Raw genomic sequence first — 12,477 nt, 5'->3', positions numbered from 1 at the left:
CACTATTCTGCTCACTGATACCAACAATAAGGCACTATTCTGCTCACTGACACCAACAATAAGGCACTATTCTTCTCACTCACACCAACAATAAGGCACTATTGTTCTCACTGACACCAACAATAAGGCGCTATTCTTCTCACTGACACCAACAATAAGGCGCTATTTTTCTCACTGACACCAACAATAAGGCGCTATTCTGCTCACTGACACCAACAATAAGGCGCTATTCTGTTCACTGATACCATCAATAAGGCACCATTCTTCTCACTGACACCAACAATAAGGCACTATTCTGCTCACTGATACCAACAATAAGGCACTATTCTGCTCACTGATACCAACAATAAGGCACTATTCTGCTCACTGACACCAACAATAAGGCACTATTCTTCTCACTCACACCAACAATAAGGCACTATTGTTCTCACTGACACCAACAATAAGGCGCTATTCTTCTCACTGACACCAACAATAAGGCGCTATTTTTCTCACTGACACCAACAATAAGGCGCTATTCTGCTCACTGACACCAACAATAAGGCGCTATTCTGCTCACTGATACCATCAATAAGACACAATTCTTCTCACTGACACCAACAATAAGGCGCTATTCTGCTCACTCACACCAACAATAAGGCACTATTCTTCTCAATGACACCAACAATAAGGTGCTATTCTGCTCACTGATACCAACAATAAGGCACTATTCTTCTCACTGATACCAACAATAAGGCGCTATTCTGCTCACTGATACCATCAATAAGGCACCATTCTTCTCACTGACACCAACAATAAGGCACTATTCTGCTTACTGATACCAACAATAAGGCACTATTCTGCTCACTGTCACCAACAATAAGGCACTATTCTTCTCACTCACACCAACAATAAGGCATTATTGTTCTCACTGACACCAACAATAAGGCGCTATTCTTCTCACTGACACCAACAATAAGGCGCTATTCTGCTCACTGATACCATCAATAAGGCACCATTCTTCTCACTGACACCAACAATAAGGCGCTATTCTGCTCACTGACACCAACAATAAGGCACTATTCTTCTCACTCACACCAACAAGGCACTATTCTTCTCACTCACACCAACAATAAGGCACTATTGTTCTCACTGACACCAACAATAAGGCGCTATTCTGCTCACTGATACAATCAGTAAGGCACTATTGTTCTCACTGACACCAACAATAAGGCGCTATTCTGCTCACTGACACCAACAATAAGGCGCTATTCTGCTCACTGATACCAACAATAAGGCACTATTCTTCTCACTCACACCAACAAAAAGGCACTATTCTTCTCAATGACACCAACAATAAGGTGCTATTCTGCTCACTGATACCAACAATAAGGCGCTATTCTTCTCACTGACACCAACAATAAGGCGCTATTCTGCTCACTGATACCATCAATAAGGCACCATTCTTCTCACTGACACCAACAATAAGGCGCTATTCTGCTCACTGACACCAACAATAAGGCACTATTCTTCTCACTCACACCAACAAGGCACTATTCTTCTCACTCACACCAACAATAAGGCACTATTGTTCTCACTGACACCAACAATAAGGCGCTATTCTGCTCACTGATACAATCAGTAAGGCACTATTGTTCTCACTGACACCAACAATAAGGCGCTATTCTGCTCACTGACACCAACAATAAGGCGCTATTCTGCTCACTGATACCAACAATAAGGCACTATTCTTCTCACTCACACCAACAAAAAGGCACTATTCTTCTCAATGACACCAACAATAAGGTGCTATTCTGCTCACTGATACCAACAATAAGGCGCTATTCTTCTCACTCACACCAACAATAAAGCACTATTCTTCTCACTGAGGCGCTATTCTGCTCACTGATACCATCAATAAGGCACAATTCTTCTCACTGAGACCAACAATAAGGCACTATTCTGCTCACTGATACCATCAATAAGGCACCATTCTTCTCACTGACACCAACAATAACGCGCTATTCTGCTCACTGATACCAACAATAAGGCACCATTCTTCTCACTGACACCAACAAGGCACCATTCTTCTCACTGACACCAACAGTAAGGCACTATTCTGCTCACTGACACCAACAGTAAGGCACTATTCTGCTCACTGACACCAACAGTAAGGCACTATTCTGCTCACTGACACCATCAGTAAGGCACTATTCTGCTCACTGACACCATCAGTAAGGCACTATTCTGCTCACTGACACCAACAGTAAGGCACTATTCTTCTAACTGACACCAACAGTAAGGCACTATTCTGCTCACTGACACCAACAGTAAGGCACTATTCTGCTCACTGACACCATCAGTAAGGCACTATTCTGCTCACTGACACCAACAGTAAGGCACTATTCTTCTAACTGACACCAACAGTAAGGCACTATTCTGCTCACTGACACCATCAGTAAGGCACTATTCTGCTCACTGACACCAACAGTAAGGCACTATTCTGCTCACTGACACCAACAGTAAGGCACTATTCTGCTCACTGACACCAACAGTAAGGCACTATTCTTCTAACTGACACCAACAGTAAGGCACTATTCTGCTCACTGACACCAACAGAAAGCACTATTCTTCTCACTGACACCAACAAAAAGGCGCTATTCTGCTCACTGATACCAACAATAAGGCACCATTCTTCTCACTGACACCAACAATAAGGCACCATTCTTCTCACTGACACCAACAGTAAGGCACTATTCTGCTCACTTACACCAACAGTAAGGCACTATTCTGCTCCCTGACACCATCATTAAGGCACTATTCTGCTCACTGACACCATCAGTAAGGCACTATGCTTCTCACTGACACCAACAATAAGGCCCTATTCTTCTCACTGACACCAACAGTAAGGCACTATTCTGCTCACTGACACCAACAGTAAGGCGCTATTCTGCTCACTGACACCAACAGTAAGGCACTATTCTTCTCACTGACACCAACAAAAATGCGCTATTCTGCTCACTGATACCAACAATAAGGCACCATTCTTCTTACTGACACCAACAGTAAGGCACTATTCTGCTCACTGACACCAACAATAAGGCACTATTCTGCTCACTGACACCAACAGTAAGGCACTATTATGCTCACTGACACCATCAGTAAAGCACTATTCTGCTCACTGACACCATCAGTAAGGCACTATTCTGCTCACTGACACCATCAGTAACGCACTATGCTTCTCACTGACACCAACAATAAGGCCCTATTCTTCTGACTGACACCAACAGTAAGGCACTATTCTGCTCACTGACACCAACAGTAAGGCACTATTCTGCTCACTGACACCAACAGTAAGGCACTATTCTTCTCACTGACACCCACAATAAGGCACCATTCTTCTCACTGACACCAACAATAAGGCACCATTCTTCTCACTGACACCAACAGTAAGGCACTATTCTGCTCACTGACACCAACAGTAAGGCACTATTCTGCTCACTGACACCAACAATAAGGCACTATTCTTCTCACTGACACCAACAGTAAGGCACTATTCTGCTCACCGACACCAAAAGTAAGGCATTATTCTTCTCACTGACACCAACAATACAGCACTATTCTTCTCACTGACACCAACAATAAGGCACTATTCTTCTCACTGACACCAACAGTAAGGCACTATTCTGCTCACTGACACCAACAGAAAGCACTATTCTTCTCCCTGACACCAACAGTAAGTCACTAATCTTCTAACTGATACCAACAATAAGGCACTATTCTTCTCACTGACACCAACAGTAAGGCACTATTCTTCTCACTGACACCAACAGTAAGGCACTATTCTGCTCACTGACACCAACAGTAAGGCACTATTCTGCTCACTGACACCCACAGTAAGGCACTATTCTTCTCACTGACACCAACGGTAAGGCACTATTCTTCTCACTGACACCAACAGTAAGGCACTATTCTGCTCACTGACACCATCAGTTAGGCACTATGCTTCTCACTGACACCAACAGTAAGGCACTATTCTGCTCACTGACACCAACAGTAAGGCACTTTTCCGCTCATTGACACCAACAGTAAGGCACTATTCACTATTCTGCTCACTGACACCAACAGTAAGGCACTATTCTGCTCATTGACACCAACAGTAAGGTACTATTCTGCTCACTGACACCAACAGTAAGGCACTATTCTTCTCACTGACACCAACAATAAGGCACTATTCTTCTCATTGACACCAACAATACGGCACTATTCTTCTCCCTGACACCAACAATAAGGCCATATTATTCTCCCTGACACCAACAATAAGGCACTATTCTGCTCACTGACACCAACAATAAGGCACTATTCTTCTCCCTGACACCAACAGTAAGGTACTATTCTGCTCACTGACACCAACAGTAAGGCACTATTCTTCTCATTGACACCAACAATAAGGCACTATTCTTCTCACTGACACCAACAATACGGCACTATTCTTCTCCCTGACACCAACAATAAGGCCATATTATTCTCCCTGACACCAACAATAAGGCACTATTCTGCTCACTGACACCAACAATAAGGCACTATTCTTCTCCCTGACACTAACAATAAGGCACTATTCTTCTCACTGACACCAACAATAAGGCACTATTCTGCTCACTGACACCAACAATAAGGCACTATTCTGCTCACTGACACCAACAATGGAACATTGACATCAACAATCAGCCACTTTGGAAATTACACCAAATTAAAGTGTTACTAAACCCATAACTGTAAAATCAGTTTGTATATGCAGTAAAGCATGTTTGTTTTACTCGCTATGGAACCTAAGGGGTTAATCCTCTGCATTGCATAGCTCCCAACTGTCACTGATTTTGAGGGACTGTCCCTGATTTGGAACAAAGTCCCTCTTTCCTCCTCACTTGTCCCTCATTTTGGTCTGATCTATGTAGTTTTATGTAAAATGCACTATTTATCGTTCAAATATTGTTTCCCAGTGCTAAACCTTTCACCCAGATTCTAAATGGCTGCATTTGTAAAATTCAAAAGCCAATATAAAGGAATAGTAATGGTAATAAAAAGCACTTGTGGATTTAACTAATATATATTTTTTGTATAATTCTCTTTTAAGAGGGCGTGTCCTATGCCTACATACTTTGGCTAATAGCTGTCCCTCGTTCCCATCTCAAAAAGTTGGGAGGTATGGCATTGTGTAAAAAGGCTATTTGATCCTGTATGCACAGATCCTCCCCTTCTTCCACTGTCCACTAATTATTTCCTGATAACAGAGTCTATGGAGTCAGGCTGCACATGCTCAGTTTGGGGTGTATTGTTAGAGAGTTTTATTTTTTCTTGGGAGGGTGCATGGAATCAGGACAGAGCCAATCAGCACTGCCCAGACAGAGGGTCAGGGGCCTTGCAGCCTAATAGAACAGTCATAAAATTCCTCTTACAAGCTTTAACCAGTGCTTGGCTGGGCATTGATAGAAGTCACAAGACTGGTCTAACTTCTGATGAAAAAAGGTATTTAGAAGTTTATATTTACTAAAAATAAATGCATCTCCATGTTCTGTGTACTGCGTGAAACCAGATATAGTGAATGCAGGGTCCTGTTTTTTTTTTTTTAGTAACACTTTAAAGCTACAGCAACATGTTTATTACTACAAAAATAAAAAAAAATGAATGCCAGCCAGCACATCTAAGGACTGGTAAGCTGCAACATATACATTATGTTTTTTGGATAAAGTTACACTTTAACCCCCTTCCTGTCCAATTTTCAGCTTTCAGCGTTCTCACAGTTTGAATGACAATTACTCAGTCATGCAACACTGTACCCATATGAAACTTGCATCCTTTTTTCCACACAAATAGAGCTTTCTTTTGGTGGTATTTAATCACTAGTGTTTATTTTTATTTTTTGTGATATAAATAAAAAAAATGTAAATTTTGTGGGAAAAAAAATCATTTTTTGTTGTTTCTGTCATAGAATTTTGCTAATTAGTAATTTTTCTTCATAAATTTTGGCCCAAATTTATACTGCTACATATCTTTGGTAAAAATAACCCACATTAGTATATATTATTTGGTCTTTGTGAAAGTTATAGAGTCTACAAACTATGGTGCCAATCGCTGAAAATTGATCACATCTGATCAGGCCTTCAGTACATAAGGTGTATCTCATTTCTTGAGACACTAACAAGTCAGTAAAGTACAAATACCCCCCAAATGACCCCTTTTTACAAAGTAGACATTCCAAGGTATTAAGTAAGTAGCATGGTGAGTTTTTTTAAGGCAATTGTAATTTTTTCCCACAATTCTTTGCCACATGAAGATTTTTTTTATTTTTTACAAAATTGTCATATTATCAGCTTATTTCTCACACACAGCATATACATACAACAATTTACACCCCAAAATACATTCTGCTACTCTTTCCGAGTGTGGCAATACCACATGTGTGAGACTTTTACACAGCCTGGCCACATACAGAGGCCCAGCATTGAAGTAGCACCTTCAGGCGTTCTACGAGCAAAAATGACACATCTCATTTCACAACCACCTATTACATTTTTGAAGGCCCTGGAGCACCAGGACAATGGAATTGCCCACAAAACGACCCCATTTTGGAACGCTAACACCCCAACGTATAATCTGAGGCAGAATGAGTCTTTTGAACGGTTCATTTTTTTCCAGAAGTTTTTGGAAAATGTGGATAAAAATGAAAACACATTTTGTTTTACACAAAGTTGTCCATTTATAAGATATTTCTAACACATAGCATTTATATAGCAAAAATGACACCCCAAAACACATTCTGCTACTCCTCCCGAGTACGGCGATACCACATGTGTAAGACTTTTACACAGCCAGGCCACATAGAGAGGCCGAACATTGAAGTAGTACATTCAGGTGTTTGGGGAACATAAATTACACATCTCATTTCATTCCTACCTGTCACACTTTTGAAGGTCCTTGAGCACCAGGACAATGTAATTACCCACAAAATGACCCCATTTTGGAAAACAAACACCCCAACGTATATTCTATGAGGCATGGGCTGCAAATAGGTACTTGTGTACTCTGATGGGCTGCAGATAGGTACTCGGGTACTCTGATGGGCTGCAGATAGGTACTCGGGTACTCTGATGGGCTGGTGACAGGTACTTGGGTACTCTGATGGGCTGGTGACAGGTACTCGGCTACTCTAATGGCCTGGTGACAGGTACTCTGATGGCCTGGTGACTGGTATTCAGGTATTCTGAAGGGCGATGATAGATACTCAGATACTCATATGGACTGTGATAGGTACTTGGGTACTCAGATGAACTGTGACAGGTACTCATATGGACTGTGACAGATACTCATATGGATTGTGACAGGTACTCAGATGGACTGACAGGTACTCAGATGAACTGTGACAGGTACTCGGTTACTCAGATGAGCTGTGACAGGTACTGGGGTACTCAGATGGACTGGGACAGGTACTCGGGTACTCATATGGACTGTAACAGGTACTCGGGTATTCTGATGGACTGGGGCAGGTACTCGGGTACTCTGATGGACTGGGACAGGTACTGGGGTACTCTGATGGACTGGGACAGGTACTCGGGTACTCTGATGGACTGGGACAGGTACTGGGGTACTCAGATGGACTGTGACAGGTACTCTGGTACTCTGATGGACTGGGACAGGTACTCGGGTACTCTGATGGACTGTGACAGGTACTCGGGTACTCTGATGGACTGTGACAGGTACTCGGGTACTCTGATGGACTGACAGGTACTCGGGTACTCTAATGGACTGTGACAGGTACTCGGGTACTCTAATGGACTGTGACAGGTACTCGGGTACTCTGATGGACTGGGGCAGGTACTCGGGTACTCTGATGGACTGGGACAGGTACTGGGGTACTCAGATGGACTGTGACAGGTACTCTGGTACTCATATGGACTGTGACAGGTACTCGGTACTCTGATGGACTGGGACAGGTACTCGGGTACTCTGATGGACTGTGACAGGTACTCGGGTACTCTGATGGACTGTGACAGGTACTCGGGTACTCTGATGGACTGTGACAGGTACTCAGGTACTCTGATGGACTGTGACAGGTACTCTGGCACTCTGATGGGCTGTGATAGGTACTCGAGTACTCATATGGACTGTGACGAGTACTCGGGTACTCTGATGGACTGGGACAGGCACTCGGGTACTCTGATGGACTGGGACAGGCACTCGGGTACTCTGATGGACTGGGACAGGTACTTTGATGGGTGGTGACAGGTCCTTTTTATTGGGGGGGGGGGGGGGCAGTGTGAATGGTGTGTAATGTAAGCGGTAACGAGATGTTACAGCAATCTCCTCCTCACACACGATCGGTGTGTGAGGAGGAGAACCTGATAACATCTCGTTACCGTGGTTTGTTTACATTTAGTGATCGGCTGTGAAGCGATCACAGCCGATCACATGGGGAAACAGCTGGCCAATGGTTGTTTACCAGCGTCGGTGACGATCAGTGTTCCCGGAAACACACCGCCACCGACATGCACGCGCAGTGCGCTCGTGATCACGTGCACGCGCCGTGCACAGTGGGGGTGGAACCATCTGTGATCGGACGTGACTTCATCACGGCCGATCACGTGGTAAACAGCCATACCCAATGGCTGTTCAGCCCCCTCGGTGGCGAGCAGTGTCTCCGTGACACGCCGCCACCGAAGGAACAGGGATGCGCACGCACGCCTTTGGCCAAAATTTATACTGCTACATATCTTTGGTAAAAATAACCCACATTAGTGTATATTATTTGGTCTTTGTGAAAGTTAGAGTCTACAAACTATGGTGCCAATCACTGAAAATTGATCACATCTGATCAGGCCTTCAGTACATCAGGTGTATCTCATTTCTTGAGACACTAACAAGTCAGGAAAGTACAAATACACCCCAAATTACCCCTTTTTAGAAAGTAGACATTCCAAGGTATTAAGTAAGTAGCTTGGTGAGTTTTTTTTTTTTTATTCTGTTTATTGATTTTATGCAAAACATACAAACAGTGGACGTATCATGAGGACGCATCCACAGGCCTTAGGCCATTACTAACTAACATCAACAACTGGCTAATCCAACTAAAAACCCCCACCCCCCACCCCCCTTCCCCCCCCCCCCCAAACCCAAAGTCACAGCTCGACCGGAACCCTTGAACCAAACATATCTTCTTTCCCTTATGCATTCAGTGTCTGAATCCTACTATAGAGTAGTATTAACAGGGTACCCACAGGAATCTTCCCCATGCTGTCATGTATCAGCCGTGGTTCACATCAGCAAGTATCTCTGTTACTCTCAGCCCGACCACACTCCCCACCGATTCATCCTACGGTGGTGCTGGAATTAAGCCAGGAGTGCCAGACCTTATCAAATTTTTTCATACAACCTCTGGCTTCATATGTGCGTTTGTAATATGGCAGCATCATGTTTACCAGATTTTTCCAAAAGGAAACCGTCGGGGCCCTTGTTTTTTTCCAATGCAGAAGAATGGATTTTCTACCGTAAAACAACAGGATACTCAGCATTGTTCGCAGTGCCCGTGAAGGCACCACCTCGTCAACAAGGCCAAACAGGCATACACTAATAGTTTTCGGAATAGGTACTTGAATCAGTTCAAAGATGCACAAAGTTATGTCTTCCCAAAAATCCTGCACAAGTGCGCAGTCCCAAAAAATGTGATTGGCATCCGCCGGGGTGTGAGAGCACCTCCAGCATTCCGATGAGATGCCAGGGAAAATCTTGCCCAACCGGGCCGGAGTATAATAGCTCCTGTGCAAAAATTTGAACTGGATCAATCTATCCCTAGCGGACACCAGATGTTGGAATGGCTTGATCCACAGAGCATCCCAGTCCTCCCCCTGGGCAGCAGGGACCTCCGTTGCCCACCGCTCTCTACACTTTGCAATGGCCTGAGGTGTGAGTTGGAACATTTCCTTGTAGGCCACCGAAAGGGGTTTACCCAGGTCCTCCCTCACCAACAATCTTTCCAAGGCCGAAGGCATAGACTCCACCCTCAGGTCGCAGAACTGTGTCTGAAAGGCATGCCTAATTTGTAGAAACCGGAATAAATAACCATTTGGCAGGTCATGTCTGGTTTGCAATTGAGGAAAGGTCTGCAATTCCCCGAAACTAGTGATATCCCCCACAGTCTTGATACCCTGCACCGCCCACACCATGGGATCTGGGAGATTGTAGAAGTGCGGCAAAGTCGGGTTCATCCACAAAAGCGTGGAAGGGGACACCCCTCTAAAACTAGGACATGTTAATTTGACTGCTACCCCCCACGCCCTTATAGTAGCCTTCATGGACAGCGTCAATGGTAGCTCCGATTTTGTACCTCTAAACAGGGCGAAACGCAAACTGTCATACGCCCCCAGAAGAGCCGCCTCCAACACTGTAGCCGAATCCCCATCGTCAACCGTCAACCACCTGCGTGCAAACACCAGCTGGCCGGCGAGATAGTATTTATACCAATCGGGTAGAGCTAGACCACCCCTTTCCCTGGGTTCCTGCAGTACTTTAATCCCCACTCTGGGTGACCCTGGGGCCCAAAGAAACGATGAAATTATGCTGTCCAGTTTACGGAAATAGGACCTTGGTACCCAAACCGGGGCATGCCTAAGAAAATATAACACTACTGGGAGAAATTTCATCTTCAGCAAGCTAATCCTTCCCAGCAAAGACAACGGTAGTTTAATCCATGCCTGTGTTTTCTTCTTAAGGAGCTGTAGCAGAGGTAGCAGATTAAGGGCCATATAGTCTTCCACCTTCGCCGTAACCTGTACCCCCAAGTATTTGAGGGACTCAACCCACTGTAAAGCCATCCCGGGGACCGCACCATCCTTTGCCGCCGCATCGATGGGCAAAATAGAGGACTTCCCCCAGTTCACCCTTAGCCCGGAAAACTGAGCAAAATGATCTATAATCCCCAAGGCCACTGTCAAGGATTCCCCAGGGTCATTTAAGAATAATAACATGTCGTCCGCGTATAATGCAAGAGTCTCGTCAATTGTTCCCACTCTAATATGGCCAATGTCACCCGAGGACCTTAACGCTATAGCAAGCGGCTCCAGAGCCAAGGAGAACAGGAAGGGCGAGAGAGGACAACCCTGTCTCGTCCCCCTGCCCACCGCAAAGAAATCAGACGTGGCCGAACCCAGTTTAATCGCTGCCCTCGGCTGGGTATATAACATCGCAATCCATCGTCGAAGCTGTGGACCGAACCCCATGACCTCCAACACTTTGTTCATGTACATCCAATCCACAGAGTCGAAGGCCTTTTCAAAGTCTATGGAGACCACCACCCTGGACGCGGCCCCCTCCTGTCTAATCTGTAGATGCGTGAAAAGTCGTCGTAAATTCGTGTCTGTCGACTTACCCGGCATAAAGCCAGTTTGGTCAATATTAACTATCGAGGGAAGCACCTCAGCTAAACGTCTGGCCAGTATCTTAGTGAGAATTTTTAAGTCCATATTAAGCAAGGCAATTGGCCGGTAGGACGCACACTCCAGGGGGTCCTTTCCCGGCTTCAATAAGAGGACCATGTATGCCTCCATCATGGAATTCGGGAGGGAGCCCTGCTCGAGACAGTGTCCCAGAAGGGCATGAAGACGGGGGGCTACCAGGTCCACATTAGCCTTGTAGAAGTCTGCTGGGAACCCGTCCGGGCCAGGGGCTTTACCCGGGGGGAATGCAAAAATCGCAGTCTGCACCTCCGCAAGTGTTATCTTGGCTTCCAGCAGGTCCCGGTCCCCATCAGAAAGTCTAGGAATAGGTAAGCCACCCAGTAGTGAATTCATTGCTAACTGGTCATATGGAGGTATGGGGGAGTATAATGCAGAATAGTAGTTGACAAACTCCCGCATTATAGCCCCCGGATCCCTAATCAGACCCCCACCCTGCTCCCGGAGAACCGGAACACAGGTGAGAGAGCCATGATCAGCCACCAGCATTGCCAAGAGTTTCCCATTTTTGTCACCCTCTGCAAAGACCGTCTGGGCTTGTTTAATTGTGTCCGCGCGGGATTGGTTCGTAAAATGCAGCGAGAGCGTGCGCCTCGCCTCCAGCAGGGCCTCATATGTTGCACCCGATGGAGAGTCCGCGTGCGCCCTGGTTTCCTGGTTGACATGTTGCAGTAAGTCGTCCATCTCTTTCCCATCAGTCACCCTGGCCATTTTTATGGCCGAAATAAAGTGCCCTCTCGTCACCACTTTAAACGCATCCCATACCACCCTAGGGTCAGCTGTGTCAGCGTTTACAGACCAGTATACTTGCATCTCTCCTGTCACCTGGTCCCGGACCAAGTCGTTTTGAACCCAACCCGGGGAAAGTCTCCAGCCCCCCCTCCTCCCCCCCCCAGATGGAAGTGTCAAGATAACCTCAAGAGGGTTGTGGTCCGTCAATCCCCCCGCTTGATAAGTCACCCCAGTTACATATTGCAGCATTAACTGGTTCCCA

The sequence above is a fragment of the Lithobates pipiens genome, unplaced genomic scaffold (assembly GCF_037356315.1).
Source record: "Lithobates pipiens isolate NorthernLeopardFrog02 unplaced genomic scaffold, aLitPip1_a1.2 Scaffold_13, whole genome shotgun sequence".
Classification (NCBI taxonomy): Eukaryota; Metazoa; Chordata; class Amphibia; order Anura; family Ranidae; genus Lithobates; species Lithobates pipiens.
The sequence above is the reverse complement of the archived record's forward strand: the minus strand, read 5'-3'. Positions refer to the sequence as shown.